Source organism: Ailuropoda melanoleuca, chromosome 3, assembly GCF_002007445.2.
Source record: "Ailuropoda melanoleuca isolate Jingjing chromosome 3, ASM200744v2, whole genome shotgun sequence".
Taxonomy (NCBI): domain Eukaryota; kingdom Metazoa; phylum Chordata; class Mammalia; order Carnivora; family Ursidae; genus Ailuropoda; species Ailuropoda melanoleuca.
Window position 1 is genome coordinate 116638081 of NC_048220.1, and position 16275 is coordinate 116654355.

At 37.0% G+C, this 16275-nt stretch overlaps 1 long non-coding RNA gene across 1 annotated transcript in view; it reads right to left on the reverse strand.

Moving 5' to 3' along the window:
* Positions 1 to 11465, reverse strand: part of LOC105235544 — a 54396-nt gene extending 42931 nt beyond the window's left edge. Inside the window, exons 1-2 of the long non-coding RNA XR_002141791.2 lie at positions 11379 to 11465; positions 7292 to 7391 (exon numbers count right to left, since the gene is read on the reverse strand). This is a non-coding gene — a long non-coding RNA (uncharacterized LOC105235544). The remainder of the gene's footprint in view (positions 1 to 7291; positions 7392 to 11378) is intronic.
* Positions 11466 to 16275: the final 4810 nt, after the last annotated feature.

A 16275-nucleotide genomic window follows, 5' to 3' on the forward strand; every position in this document is an offset into this window, starting at 1 on the left:
AAATGATTGTAGGTATATTAGAGGAGACTAAGATAATTTACAGAAAGTTCTTGTGAAGTGATTGATCTATCTTGCCTCAAATTTACCCAACTTCTTTTTAATTCAAGGGATGCTAGATCTGAATCTTGGGTGAGAGATGTTGATTTTATATCATGGTGGCTCAAATCAGGCTTCTCGTGGCCAGACCTAGAGTTTTTCCAGTTACACAAATGAAGTATAACACTAGTGGGTCACACATATATTTTCACTGTTTTTAGATCCTCCTAATTATTATTACACACTCTCTGTGTGCTTTGATAAACATAGCCCATCTGCTGTCCAGAAGTTCTGGGAGTTTAGAACTGTCATTGATCTTTACCTGAGATTCTCTCCTTTCTACTGAAATGTGGGAACTGATTTCAATAACACCATCTCTGCCAGTGCTGATAAACAACAGAAAATTGCCAGTAAAATGTTTTCCAACCTGCAAATGTTCCAATAACCTATATCACTATCACACACACACACACACACACACACACACACACAACAATGTAAATAAAGGAGAGGTATATATGGGGCAAATGTTTCAATCTACAATAAATTGGAAAATAAAATAGTCCTTCATAATAGATAGTTCGAGAAATATTACTAATGCATCTATGTATCTCCTAAGGGTCCATGAAATCCAGTTATAGAACTTTGGGAAGAAAATTGAACACTAACAAATGTGATTTAAGTATGTGTATATTTCTTTATTTGAAATATAGAGGGTCTCTTACCATTTGTATATTTAACATTCCATATTTCAGCCACATATAAGCAACCCAGAAGTTTCTTGGCATGCAGTATGTACTTTGTCATTGTGCAGAGGCAACCGTTTGAATTTTGCTTTGAGGCTGGTATACCCAAGTGAGTCACTTATATAAGTAAGCCTTGTCTGACCCAACATCTATCACAATGTGATGCTGTTACGTTGGACTCCTTGTCGCCTACACAATTTATAGTAAAGATTTTATATTGCCACTGTATTAAGGAGTATCTGAATTTCTCAGAAAGTTCTTTCAAATGCTTCTAAAAGTCAACATTAATTAACCAATCATTATATTCAAAATTAAACAAACATTATAATGGAAAGAGAAAGATATTTAAATGATGTAAAACATATAACCAGAATAACAAAATATGTATATGTATTGACACTCAAGAGAATGAGAAGACAAGTTACAAACTAGATGAAAATATTTGCAAAAAATATCTGATAAAGGATTGTTATTCAAAATATACAAAGAACTCTTAAAGCTCAACAATAAGAAAATGAACAACTTGATTAAAAAATGGGCAAAGATCTGAACAGACACCTCAACAAAGAAGATATATAAATGGTAAATAAGCACATCAATCAATAATTTTATAGGTTAGGGCAGAAGACATGAACAGACACTTCTCCAAAGAAGACATACAAATGGCTAACAGACAAATGAAAAAATGTTCAACATCATTAGCCATCTGGGAAATTCAAATCAAAACCACACTGAGATACCACCTTACACCTATTTTAATAGGAAAAATTAATAAGACAGGAAACAACAAATGTTGGAGAGGATGCAGAGAAAGGCGAACCCTCTTACACTGTTGGTGGGAATGCAAGTTGGTGCAGCCACTTTGGAAAACGGTATGGAAGTTCCTCAAAAACTTAAAAATAGAACTACCCTACAACCCAGCAATTGCACTACTGGGTATTTACCCCAAATATACAGATGTAGTGAAATGAAGGGGCACACACGCCCCGATGTTCATAGCAGCAATGTCCACAATAGCCAAACTGTGGAAGGAGCTGAGAGATCCTTCAGCAGGCAAATGGATAAAGAAGATGTGGTCCATAAATACAATGGAATATTACTCAGCCATCAGAAAGGATGAATAACCACCATTTGCTTGGACATGGATGGAACTGGAGGGGATTATGCTAAGTGGAATGAGTCAAGAAGAGAAAGACAATTACCATATGGTTTCACCTACATGTGGAACATATGGAATAGCATGGAGGACATTAGGAGAAGGAAGGGAAAAATGAAGGGGGGAAAATCAGAGGGGGAGATGAACCATGAAAGACTATGGACTATGGGAAACAAACTGAAGGTTTCAGAAGGGTTAGCCCGGTGATGGTATTAAGGAGGGCATGTATTGCGTGGAGCACTGGGTGTTATACGCAAACAATGAATCATGGAACACTACATCAAAAATTAATGATGTACTGTATGGTGACTAACACAACATAATAAAAAAATAATTTCATAGTTTAGAATACAAACAAACCTTAAAATGTACTTATTTAGGGTGAGGTCATGGGAATAGATACATCAACCATTTTTTGTAAAAAGCATGCTTCTTATAACCATTAATTAGCAACACACTCTCTAGAAATGGGCCTGATCAATTCAACATGAAATATTTATCCAGTAACAGGTTCCTTGCAAAGTCATATGTTTACCAAAGATTAAAGACTATATTGTAATACCAAAGGCTTTGTTTCAATTAAAAAGTTTTAATGCTAGTGATTCCATAACTCATTCAGAAAACAGACAATTGGGAAAAATTATGTTTATTAAGAACAGGTGTTGCCTTTACTGGAAGAACAACAGATAACTCAAATTTCAATGCTCTAAATATTTTAGAATTAACATGAAAATTCTGATGTAAATATCTGGCTTGTTTTCTGATTGTGCTATTTGTCTTAGCTCCTCATCATTTAATATCTGACAGAGCTGAGTGGGTGTTATTTTGTTCTTTCTTTCTTATATTCCATATATGAATTCAAATAGCCTTCTCTCATGTAAATAGTTTTCTGATATAAACATTCCGGTAGAGAATAAATTAGCGTATGGGAACTTGGTGACCATGTTCCTGTGGCAACTAAGTTATATTCTTCAATTTTTCACTTGTTTTCCCAACTGTAAAGAAATTTTAGAAACACCTATAATTAGATTCAATAAATCAAATCATTATCATATTTTGTCATTAGTAACTTGAGAAGAATTTAGTGTATGGAGAAAATAGGAGGATCATCATATATGATAAAAGTATCATCTCTATTAGATTTGAGAATTCTTAACTTTAAAATCAGTTATATTAGTATTTTTCAATAATTTGGGCAATTATTTGGAAAAAATTTAATCAGAGTCTTATTTGATGCTGTTTAAAAAAAAGAAGATGAAATAAATGTTTGCATGCACGGTAGGCTGAATAACATCCCAAAGACACCCACATCCTAGTCTTTAGAACCTGTGTATGTTACCTTATATAGCAAAAGGGACTTTGCAGATGTGATTAAGTTTGGAATCTTGAGATGGAAGATTATCCTGGACAATCTGGACTACCCTCAATGTAATCACCCTTGAGCTTATAAGAAAGGGGAAGGCAGAGGGAAATCTGACTACAGAAAAGAAGTGACAAAGGAAGAAAGAAGTTGGAGTGATGTGAGAAAGGGATCACAAGCTAAGAACACAGTCCAGAAGCTAGAAAATTATGGAAGAGGATTCTCCCCAGTGCCTCCAGAAGGAAGCAGCCCTGCCACCACTTTGAACCAGTGAAACTGATTCCTCACTTTTGGCCTCCAGAGCTGGACGAGAATGACTGTGGTATTCGAAGCCATCCAGTTTGTGGCAATTTGTTTCAGCAGCCATAGGAAACACAAACTGTATGTAAAAGTAAAATGACAAAATATATATCAAATACATATGGTGTGCATACTGAAGTATTTGGGACAAGTCATCTGTCTGCAGATTACATTGAAATGCATCAAAATAGATTGATATGATGGACAAAGTGATGGAAAGATGGAGAACTATACTTAAAAAGTAAGGAGAGTACAATGTTAATAGTGGAATCTAGATGGTAAGAATATAGGTTTTAACTAAAATTCTTTTAAGGTTTTCTAAGTTTGAAATATTTCATAAGAAAATACTGGGGGAGAATCATAGATGAAAATATAGGTTATGATGACCTGGGAATTAACTATGACACTAAGGGAACAAGCTAGAAATGAAAAAGGTATTGGATTTGCATGAGTCAAAATGAAAAGTTTTGAGGTAGAAAATCTTAAAAATGAACTAAGTTAAAAGAAAAATAATGAGCTGGGAGATACTTGCAACATGTGTGTTACAAGGTATACGTCCATAATATGAAAGTGGAATATTGTCACCAGAGGTGTTTTATGGTCTCCTAATAATGCTTGAATACATGAAACTATTGCATTTAGGATTTAGGTTAATATTCTGTAGCTGTAGTTCAATTTGGCAGTCAATTATTTTTCTTTCTCAACATACATCATTATTTTTATTAGAGAAAGTTATGTACAAAGGGTAGGGAAGAAGAAACCCAATTAGAGGTGATGAGAAAGTTGTTCTTTATTTGTAAGATGATGCTCATTAGTAATACAGATGATATCCTGGACCTTCCATGGGCAGAACATGTACACTCGATGTGAACTTAGAGGTAAAGGTGCATCTAAAATGATGTAGCCACAGCCTTTCCTTGATCTCTCTTCCAAGGCATGAAGCTGTTTCTTAAGAAACTAACACAACATTATCCTCATTTTACAAATATTATTGCAGGATTAGAGAAGTCAAGTAATTTACCCAAGGGCATACAGCGAGGAAGTGATAGACCCAGAATTCAATATTCGATCTTGAGATTTCTAACTTCTATATATGTATACATACATATGTTTAGAAGTTATATATGTTACATATAACATATCTATATATATATATGTAGTTTTTCAATGGATATATATATATCAGATGTATATATTTTCTCTACATACACACACACACACACATATCCGTCACCGTATATATATATAAAATGTAAGTCACCATTAGTAGAAGATCTGTTTTGAGTTATTTTCCCAGTTTGTGAATGAAATTAGGTCACAACTCTACTGGGTTCTTTTTTGGCTCATTGAAATATATATAATTCAATATTCAATAAATATATGTGTGTGTGTTACATGTATTCTATACACACACATATATGTGGTCTACTATAAATCATATATATGTGTTTTATATATGCACACACATATATAAAACATATATGCTTATATGTATATATCACACTCAATGTTCATCTTCAGTGAACAAAAGAGGCATAATCTAAATTCATTTGCCAACCAGGAAAATAATTCAAAACATGTGTTCTACTAATGGTGGATCAGTAGCTTAAATTTTACAGAAGATGCCAAGTCATGAGTTGTACACAATCTCTCGGTTGTAAGGCACAAATGTTTGATTTTGTTTTTTTGGTACTCAAAGAATAGGAAGAAAGATGCAACAGCTTTAAGAGATAGTTTGGGTTCATAGGAGACATATGCATGGTTGGTGTTAATCCCTATTTAGAACTGGGCAAAATCCAGATGCATCAGAATTCCCTCCAGACATTCCTTCAGTGTTATCTTTGGAAAATCAAGTTGCTCTGTATTAACCACACAAATGAACATCTTAATGTTTTAGCCAAGTGAATGGATTTGTTAGATCTTATTTATTTAAACTGTTTCTTCTTTCTGTTCATTTCATAATATTTTCTTCTTTAATATACTTTATGTGTTTGCTCATTATCTACCTTGATTATTAGCCAGATTACTTTTTAAAGCCAAGTAGAATCTGTTTTCAATTTTTGTTTTAGAATGGTCAACCACAGCATTCCCAGCATTTGGCCTGAAGTTTTCAATTAGGTTGCAATGACTTTTTAACTTGAAAATATTGTTGTTCTTTCTGGCTGTATACTTAACAAGGAAGGAGAAACAACTTTCTCCTTACTTTGATAGTCTTCCACCAAATAATAAAAACCTGGCCCAAAACAATAAAGTAGATCACTTCATTGAATCTGGTGGGAAGGAAGGCAATGAAAACGGAGTGGCACTAGAGATTTTGACAGTAAATAAACTTTGCATGTTTTTAAAAGAAATCTAATATGATCGAAGCAAACTCTGAGTTGTGGTATTTAAAAATAGCGTCTTTTTTTCTATCTTTACAGTTTGATGACTATAAAGATATTTTTGACTTTGACTTTTGTAGTGTTTTCATTATAAAGAACTCCAATTTCAGTCTAGTTTTCAGTTCTATTTAAAGAAGGCTTAACAAAAGCATGAGAAGAGTTGATTGCAAAGTTTAACTACAGGTACCGAGTACTAAGCTAAATCCTAACTGCAATAGTTTTGTGTATTTATGTATTTCTCCCAGAGAACATAGGCAGCCTGTGGCACAGGGATTGTCATTTTAGCTGAGGTATACTTGTCACTTAATTAAAGAACTTTTCTCCATCAGTTTCCAGAGCTACCATTGCCAGTTGTCTATGATGCTGTGGCAGGAAGCTGTGGTGCGACACCATCATGCATATCAGGGTCAACGCATAGGCCTCTGTCTCATAAGAAAAAACTGCACACCATGTTTCATGAGAAGAAAATCATTTTCTATGGGGTAAATCTTAAGAAGAGAAGACATAGATGCATGGACTTCCCACTGACTATATTTCTAATGCTGACTATATTTCTAAGCTATGGAAGTCTATTCTCCTTGATTTTCCACATCCTATCATTTGCATCTGGGGGGCATTGGAATAGATTTGTTGGGTAAGATTTGATCAAACAGTACTCAGGCGTTATCACTATGATCAAATGTTCTTCAAAGAAACCCTGATGTAGTTATTGAATACTTGGGGTTTTATTCAGACTTTGGTTGAAAACCAACACTTCATTAAGGAAAATATATTTGCCAACATACTTAGAAAGCCACTACTATTCAGTAAAAAGAATAAAGGTATGAGATAGAAATACCAATGCATATGTTGTAGGTATTCAACTGCCTGTAACTATAAACAAATACCACATCCCAGTCACTTCCCTGTATTGGCACTTTTTTCTCATAATTTTCTAATGAAGAGGCTACCAATCCATCTAACCAGAGATAAAATACCAATTATTTTATTCCATCATATGTATTGTTATATATCATAAATACATGACATATCTTAATACATCTTTAATAAATACAATAACAGCAACCATTCATTGTTAACTATTCCAAGTACTCAGCTCAATGCTTTATGTGCATATTTTTCCATTTAATCCTCATAACAACCTTAAGAAATAGGCATTGTGTTTATCTCCATTGACAGATGAAGTATTTAAGATTAAATGAGCTTATGTGACTTGTCTAAGGTCATACTATCAATAAGCATCTATTGTTTGTCTTGTGTAATTCATGCTATCACTTCTAATTCAATACCCCTGAGCAGCCGCATCTCTCACCTTAGCAGGGAGAACAGAGATGACTTCTTTCAGTCTTATTACAGGAGAATTACTGGAGTCTTATTTTTGAAGAATGGCCAGACTTGCAGCCACCTGTTCCCTGGAAGAAAAACCAAATGATGAGCAATAGAAGTCAAACCACCAGAGTCACAGACCAATTACAAATAGAAATTGTACTAAGGTGAGTAAAAATACAATTATGAATTTGGACAAGGACTTACCTTTTATAATTCAAACAGATCAATTTTGCTATCCAAAATATACCAAATCTGTTACTAGAATCATCAGCTAACATAAAAGATCTGAAGCAAATTGTCCAGCTATTAAAAAACAAAAACTAACTAATACACATTATTGTTGAAAAACCAAAAGAATTTATTTACTGAGAGCAAATGAATGTGAGCATCATATTTGCCAAGCAGATATGTTATCAACAACTACCTTGTCCCTTCCCTATATAAAGACTTTGTGATCAACACCTCTTCTAAGAGCATTAAAAGTTGTGCTGGAAAATGTTGTCTCCTTTTCTGAGTAAGTTCCCTGGCCGCACGTCAGCACGGAATCTTATAAAAAGCAGAGCCAAAGTCAATGGTTTTGGTGTGTCATACCCTGAAGATGATTCTCAGCAGTAAAAATCGTGGCTCCTCAAATACAGGCAAGGTTGTTCATTCCCAGCAATTTACCAGTATGCTTCTTTCTTCCCCCATTCTGATTTTCCACCAACTACAACCCTTCCACAACCTTTTTTAGTGGTACAGTAAATTCCTCCAAAGCTCGTGGACTTACCTCTAAAAGGCATCCCCCGGACCCACAATTCTGAGTCTTTGTGAAAAGAATAAACTAGAAACATACATCAAAATGAAAAGTGAGAACTGAGACTACTTGTAGCAATATGACTTAGTTGTTCAATAAGACTTCACCCAGGAAAGATAAGACTATAAACCAATAAATATTATCTTCTTCAAGATATTCATGTCGATTAATTTATCTGAGATAATAGTTGGGTTTCTTGGGCAAAGAGATGTCTTATCAAATAATAGTTTATCCATCAAATCTTCCCTTAAGACCCTCACCCTGCTTTGTTCACTAATCCTAAACAAATTTAATCCTGTCACAAATTTTGCCCAATTTCCATCATCTATCCACCTTGAAACACTTGCCCAGACCCCAACACTCTATAACCGTACATTCAGCCTTCCCTCTTGTGATATATTGTTGAGATCTGTCAAGGTGGTATTCTAACTCACAGCAGTGACTTCTACTGTATTTGGTTTTGCTTTATTAAATGGTTGTTTTGTAATATTTCAGAGAATTCAATAAAAGAATGTCAATATGGTACAGAGATCTGAAATCTACCAAGTCTGATCATCAAGAAAAGCTGTTTTTAGTTTAATCCATTTTACAAGCATCTTTGTTATTCAAGACTTCAGGGAATAGAATAAGATGGCCCATCACAACCAGAAACTATGAAAATTTCATGGAGATAATATCAAGATTATTTAACATAGCCTCATAGATTGTGAGTGTAGATCAAAAACACTTTTTAGTGGTGAGTTTCAAAGTGTCAGCAGTTTTTTTAAAGTGCAAAAAGAGTGCAGAAGGCAGAATTTCATTGTTTTTTTTTTTTATTTGTGTGTGTACTTCTCACAAATTAAATCCAGGCTTTGTTTCCTAGAGCAACATTTGGAAGATATTTTTTAAACAGACCAATGACTAATTATTTGCCCACTTAAACAAATAAGTAGTTTAGAGAAGGTAATTCTTTTTATCTTATTATTTTAAAAATCAATTACAAAACTTAAAAAAAGGAAAAACAATTGACTTAAATTCATAAAAATAAAAAAGCTTAAGAGACTTAAGCTCTAAGGCTCTAAATAAACATTTGTTAGAGCCTCAGTTTCAATGATCTCTATTTTCATGAGGTATTGTCAGATGTATTATTTAAGAAGAAATTCTTTGAGCCAGCTGTAAAATGCAACAATTGCGTTAAAAATTGTCTGTTTGATTACATGGTATAAATACACTTTCACTGCAAATGCATTAATATCTATGATAACTATACATATCATCTATGTGAACTGACATTGTACTGACATATTAGTTGATTAAATACCTTTCAATATTGGCCCCTCTTCCGCTCTTAGTAGAAAGTGTTAATGCAGGGGATCTAAGTTGGGTTCATGGACACATAATTTATCCTATCGTAAAAGGTAGGAAGATTATTGACATGAAGACATTTCTACTTTTCTTTGGCAAAATCCCCAAGGTTAAACACTACAAAACCTACCTCATTAGACATGATGGGAAGTGGGCAAAAAACTAAAGAAAAATAAAATGCACAAATCAAGGTCTTAATGACTTAGCCTGTCATAGAGCCACACTGTGGAACACCGGAAGGTAACAGAGAACTTTTCTTCAGCTATTCACTTTTTAGACAGGAGAGGAAACAACAAAGCCTAATTAAAAATAAAAAGCTTAATAAATGCAAGGAAATTTAACCTTAAAATAAATGGTTTTGTGCCAGCCACTTGCGTTAGCATTGGGCTATGAGACTATCAAATGAAGAATATTGATATGCCAATTAAAAAGAATAACCAAGGATATTTTCAGCAGAGGTATGGAGTAATTCATAACCATGCTACAGAGGTTACTAGAAATAGTGATATCAATGTTTCTATTTATTTTTCATGGTTTAGACATATGGGGAAGAATAACAATGTAGATCATTCAAAGTTACAATTAATTAATATATTTGGTTTAGTGAAAGACTTTAGAAGTTATATTTTGTTATATAATTTTTGGTGTGAAGGCTACTACTGCCATGCAGTTGTAAAGCAATGATGAGAGATGGGAGACTAGGAAGCACAGAAGCCTCTGGAAGCAGGCTGTGTGCCCTACTCTCTGTGCTCAGCCCAACATCTAATACCTAGTAGGTATTCATTTTTTAATCCATAAAGGGATGTTCTTGAGGACCTGAGTTAAAGGACCTGAGTATCTCCAATTGTGGATGTCAATTACGCACCACTGTTTTACCTAGTAACTTATCTTAGGAATGTGACTGGGAACAGAAACAGCAAGTCCACCATCATTTCTTCAGCAGCAGGGCTGGAATGGTGGCCCGAGTTCAAATTTCATCTTCAATGCTCCCTCACTGTGTGACTCCTGGCAGATTCTCTACCACCCTTGGAGTAGCTCTCCTTGCTGGAGATGGAGAGAAGAGGAGCAGCTTCCCCAGAGGATTGTTGGGGTGAGGACTAATGAGGTAATCCATGCGGAGTGGTGAGTGTGATTGCCTGGTCCACAGAGGGCATTCAGCAAATACTGGTTATCACTATTACTCATGCCCTACAATGAAATCAGAGAGTCTTTTGATAGCTGAGTGTATGAATGTCCTGTGCTTGCTCTAACAGAGTACCACAACTGTAGTGGCTTAAACAACAGAAATTCATTCTGTCATAGTTCTGAAGGCTAGAAGTCCAAAACCAGTATCGCTGGGCCAACATCGGAATCACTGTTGGCAGGGCCACAGTCCCTCAGAGCCTCTGGTGAGAATCCCACCTGTTCCTTGCCTTTTCCGGTTTCTGGAGGCTGCTGGTGTTCCTTGGCTATGGTGTCTGTGTCCCATGTCTTACCTCTGTCCTCCTCTTGTCTCCTGTTCTTCTGTGTGTTTCTGTGAATCCCTCTCGGCCTCCCTCTTGTAAGGATACACCTAATTGGACTAAGGGCCCACTCTGATAACCTCTTCATTTTCAAGATTCTTAAACATAATCATATCTGCCTTCCCTTTTTGGCTTGCAAGGTAACTTTCACAACTTCTGGAGATTAAGACTTGGGTATCTTTTGGGGGAACCGTTACGTAGCCTACCAAATTAACATTTAATACTTCAAAAATTAAGGGATTTGCTTCCCCAGCTGCATACTATGGAAGTAGTTCTCCCTCTCTCTTTCTCTTTCTCCCTCTCTCCCCTCTCCCTCCTTCCCTTCCTCCCTGTTCCCCTCCCTCTCTTCCTTTCTCCTCTTCCTCCAAAACTTGTCCCATTTACTTAACTCTGTAGAAGTAGCTTGACCAAATAGGTTTTTTCCTTACCTCCCTGGAAGACAGGTGTGGGCAGCTGCCAGCTCTTGTGGGGGGACCTCATTCAGGTCAGGGTCTGCATCTTTGAGAAGTCCTGCAATTCTTTTGAATTTTCTAGCATGATTATTCCTCACGGTCACAAAATCGCTGACCCAGACACAGGCATTCAAAGTAGGAAGAGGAGAGAATGTTTCCAGCAGCTTCTGTCTATCAGTAAACCAAAACTTTCCCTAAAAACTCTCAGGAGAATTCTTTTTATGTTCTATTGGCTAAAAGGATAGCCTCCATCATGAGATACAGGGGAGGCTGGGAAAAGAAAAATATAGCTTTTCTAGAGTGGCTAGTAGAAGGCATCCAGATAGGAAATTAGGGATGACTGCTGTGTAAGCCAGCCTAAGACAGGTCTAAGACACTTGGTTTATAGAAATGTTGGAGGGGGGGTATACAGGGCAGAGGAGGAAGGAGAAGCAGAGAGGTGGGACTTTTACTGAATGCCTGCCAGGAGTCAGGCAGAGAGCCTGAGAGTTCCCCACACTTTCTCATTTCATCTTCTTTGTAGTTCTTTGGAGTAAGTCTTAGTATTCCCATTTTGCAGATAAGAAGACTGAGGCTCAGAAGAAATTAAAAACACACTCTAGTACAGAGTTAATAAGTGGGAGGACAGAAATGAAACTTAACTGTGTCTAAATCCAGACACCATGCTCTTTCTAGTATATTTTAATGAATTATCAGACCCATTAGATCATTTGTGGCTGACTTTTTCCCCTAGCAGCCACTCTTCTTGAAATACTATTTTATCTTAACAGTGTTGACCAAAACTCAGAATGCTTCACCAGAATCATAAATCACTCCAGGCTGTGGTTATGGGGGTGGCTGAAATGCTCCAGCTCCATCACAAACATGCCATGAGAAGCAGGACCTGGCCAACATGTCGCAGTATGCAGTTCAAATGCAAATATTGCCCAATGAGCCTGAAACCTTGTCCTCACCACAGTGAGTGGGCTTCCCATCCTTCCTGTGGCATATGTGATACTTTTCACCAAGAAGGATTGGTTAAATGGCATTTGTTGGTGACAAGCTCTAGCAAGAATGCATCTTGAGTATTGCTACTGACATTTGGAGTGAGGTCAGTCTTGTGTCTTCAAATCTGCCCTTACAGACACGAGTTTCCAAATATATTGCTGAGAGATTTTTACACAGAAGAAATTCCATTGGTGGAGGCGTCGGCTTATTCTCAAAAGAAGACAAACCTTTTGTTAGAAGTGTCTGCAAACATAGGAAAATTTAGTCAAAAAGAAAAAATATGATTCAAAAATCTGTCCCAAAACTAAAACAACCATTTTTAATGATCCGAATTTCATCTTCCTCTGCCTCATCTCCTTCCCCTTGAACTAATCTAGTGCTTTCTGTCCCTGCTGGAAGTGTATAATTCTAACTCACCAGTGTGCGTGTTTTATGAAAGCAGTAAAAAAAATAAAAATTTCATCCAACAACAACAAAACACTGTACAAGCCAAAACATCTTTAAACGTACATTTTGTTCTGATAAAGTGTTAATGATTGTAGTAACACAAATGAGCTGAAATCAAGAAGATCTCAGCTTGTAAAAATGAATTCATCCCCTTATAGTTAAGGAATGTTCAAAACAGTGAAGACACAAAATAGTTTTCATAATTTGCATATTCTTGGGGTGGATCCGGTTTGCTGACTTTATTCATCCATAAAAATAAGCCCTGGTCCTGGAGGAACAGGTAAGCATGAGGAAACAGGAGTGAGGATACCAACCCCTAGCAGAGATCCAAACCCTTCGAAGTGAGGAAATCTGAAGAAAAAAGAAAGCTCTCTTTTCAGTTTGTTGGGGACACAGATTGGGTTTAGACCAAGTTTCTTTCTGTATCACCCAATGAACCTCGCTCACCAGACTCCCATGCCCACACTTGACCACTTTCATTGATTCCTGGCTAGCAGGAGTGGCCCCAGAGACTGCCAAATGCCAACAGAATCACTAGCATAGACTCCATGTAGGACATTAACCAAAGCCAACATTACTGGATTTGTAGAGGCTCTGGTCCCCACTACCCCACCCCAAGACTGCCTGGATAGGCCTGGAAATACAACCTGGAAGTGAAAAGGAGTTATTCCCATGAGGGGTGAACTCACACCAAGGTAAAACAGAAGATGAAGAAAAGCTAGCAGATACATTACTCACCCTTCCTCCCCTATGGGCGGTTCCGATACACAGTAGGTCTGTACAACTTTTCTAAAGATGTTCTGCAAGATGAATGACACGTTGTGTCTTTTTACAAAGCTATAGTCAGCTCAGTAACGCACTGACTGTCCTTCACTCTAGTTTTCCTGGAACCGAACCCCGAATAAAGCATTATTTTGTATGTTTTTCCTCTGGCCTCATTTTCTGAGGAGTCCATGTTAAGAGAGAGTGATAACAGTCAGATCTGCTCTCAGAAGTAGGGGTGACAGAGCTTTAGTACTAGGCATTTGCAGTTTAAAATGTGCAGAAATGGGCGTGGTAGGATCTGGGGATTGTCACGGGTCTAAGTCATAGCCAGGATGAAGTAGAGAAGCCAATCCCCCCAATGTAAATGTAAGTGGAAGTGGGAATCCTATGTTTCCATGCCCAACTAAGATAGGAGATCAGAGAGAGAAAGGGCAAGGTGCTGTGAGTTTGTACTCTACGTAACTTCTCAAATCACTCTGAGGTTCTCTGAACAGGGGCATTTCATTAGAAGTAAGAACAGACTGGGTTTTCAGTATAAATCAGGAGAAAGGAAGAGGATGATAGAACAAATGTGAAAAAGAATTTCCTTCCAAATCTTGATGTCTGGGCACACTGACAATGGGTCCCCACTGCCCCCCCCCCCCCCCAAAGTTTCAGGAAGAGTCCAGACTTCAGCAGACCTGAAAGTTTACAAGAACTTACCTGGGAATAAGGAAATGTCCCCAAGATTTCAGCCTCATCACTACAGCAAACATTTACCAGACCTTATTCAGCCCAAGATCAGCAATAAAGTGCATTACGAAGAGCATGTGAGCAGTCATCCAAAGTTATGATTTCAGTGTTAGATCATCTCTCTACTAGTTCTGTGATGTTCCTCACTTCACTTCAACATTCTGAGGCTTGGTGTCTTCTGTGGATTCCAGATAACACCTGCCTCACAAGACCGTTAGAATCAGTGAGATAATGTGAGAGATCTTTTTTAATTGCTGCCTCAGTTAGAATGTTTTTGACTACGAGGTACAAAATATCTAACTAAATGTGGCTAATATTATGAGTGCATTTATTATCTCTCCTGACCAGAGGCCCAGAAATAATTGCCAGCATTGGTGAACTCAGAACTAAACAATATTGCTCTGCTTTGCTTTCTCTAGTCCCATTGCATTCCCCATGAGTTTGGGATAGTTACAAACACTGTGTCCTCACACCACTGTATTGAAAAGTAGGAAGGGGAGGGGCCTCTTCTCCTGTGTTTCCCTCTTTATACTGGGAAGGAAAAAATCTCCCTCAAAGTCCCAACAGACTTCCCTTCGTATCTCATTGGTCAGAACTGGCTCACACGCCCCACTCCAGGCCAATAGTAAGTGAGGAGGTCGAAGTGCCCAAATTGGTTTAAACTAATCACTAGCTATCCCTTGGGCTGCGGTAAGACCTCCCCTTTCTTCCTAGAGTTCTTGCTACCTGATAGGTGAACATAATGAGGGTTTTGTTGGCTCAAAAGTAGGGAATGGCTGTTGACTAGAAAACCAAAAGTGACTGCCAGAATTTAAAAGTGTTAAACAGATAGTACTTAAAAAATTTATTTTATGGCAAAGAGTACACCTGTCTTGATGAGCACTGGGTAATAGATGGAATTACTGAATCACTATATTATATACCCGAAACTAATATAACACTGTATGTTAAGTACACTGGAATTTAAATGAATGAATGAGTGAATGAATGATAAATAAATAAGTAAAATGTTATGACAAAAAAAAAAAAAGGAACAAGTTCCTGTCCTTAAGGATCTTAAAATCCAACCTAAAGAAACAAGCTTTATTGAAAGAGCGAGGATTTGTTCTAAAAATCTGTTTTCCCTGTGAATTTGGATTCCCACTATTTTCTAAGCAATGATTAGGACAACAGATGTATAAAGTGTTTACCACCTAATCAATTGCTTCTGCAAAAATATGAACAGGAGTGAATGAGCAAAATAGGAGCCTTCCCTACTAAAAATAAATTCTGGTTTGTAAAACTCAGAGTTAAAATACCAACCCTGATTGTTCCAGATCTAAGATTACAGATGTAAGAAAAAGTCCATTTCTTCACTTTCTCTGTGATTGGGTTCTGATGTGCATGGACGTTTGTGTTGTACAGCCCCCTGGGGTGGGGGGGGTCATCTGCCAGGCCTCCAAACATGTCTTCATGGGAGATGGGACACCCAGCAGTAGGGAGTAATTTCATCTTTCACTTGATGGGACTGTTGACAGAAATGGTACAGGGTTTCATAGATTTAAGAGCAGAGACCGGGGTTTAGGAATTGATAAGCGAATGATTTAACCGTGCTGTAAAGAACAGATAACTTTCCTGGACAATTTTCCCCCATCTCCTTCCTGTTTTTATCCCACTTTCCATTGCCTCTGTGTTTGAAAATTCTATCTTGCTATGAGTTTTTAATGAAACCAGTATGTTTATCATAGTCAATGGCAGATGCGGTCATTTGCAATTCAAGGTTATATTATGTTTCTCCTCAGACAACTGGCAGCTTCTGTAGATTCCTTTGCACAAACAGTGACACCAAAGTTCTAATGGCAAGAAGCAAGCTCAGCAATTCTGCAAGCAAGATCAAGCTTTGCCAACTGATCTTTTCTTTTCCTTGGGGGGGAAAAAACCCAGAAAGGTAAGAATAAAAAAG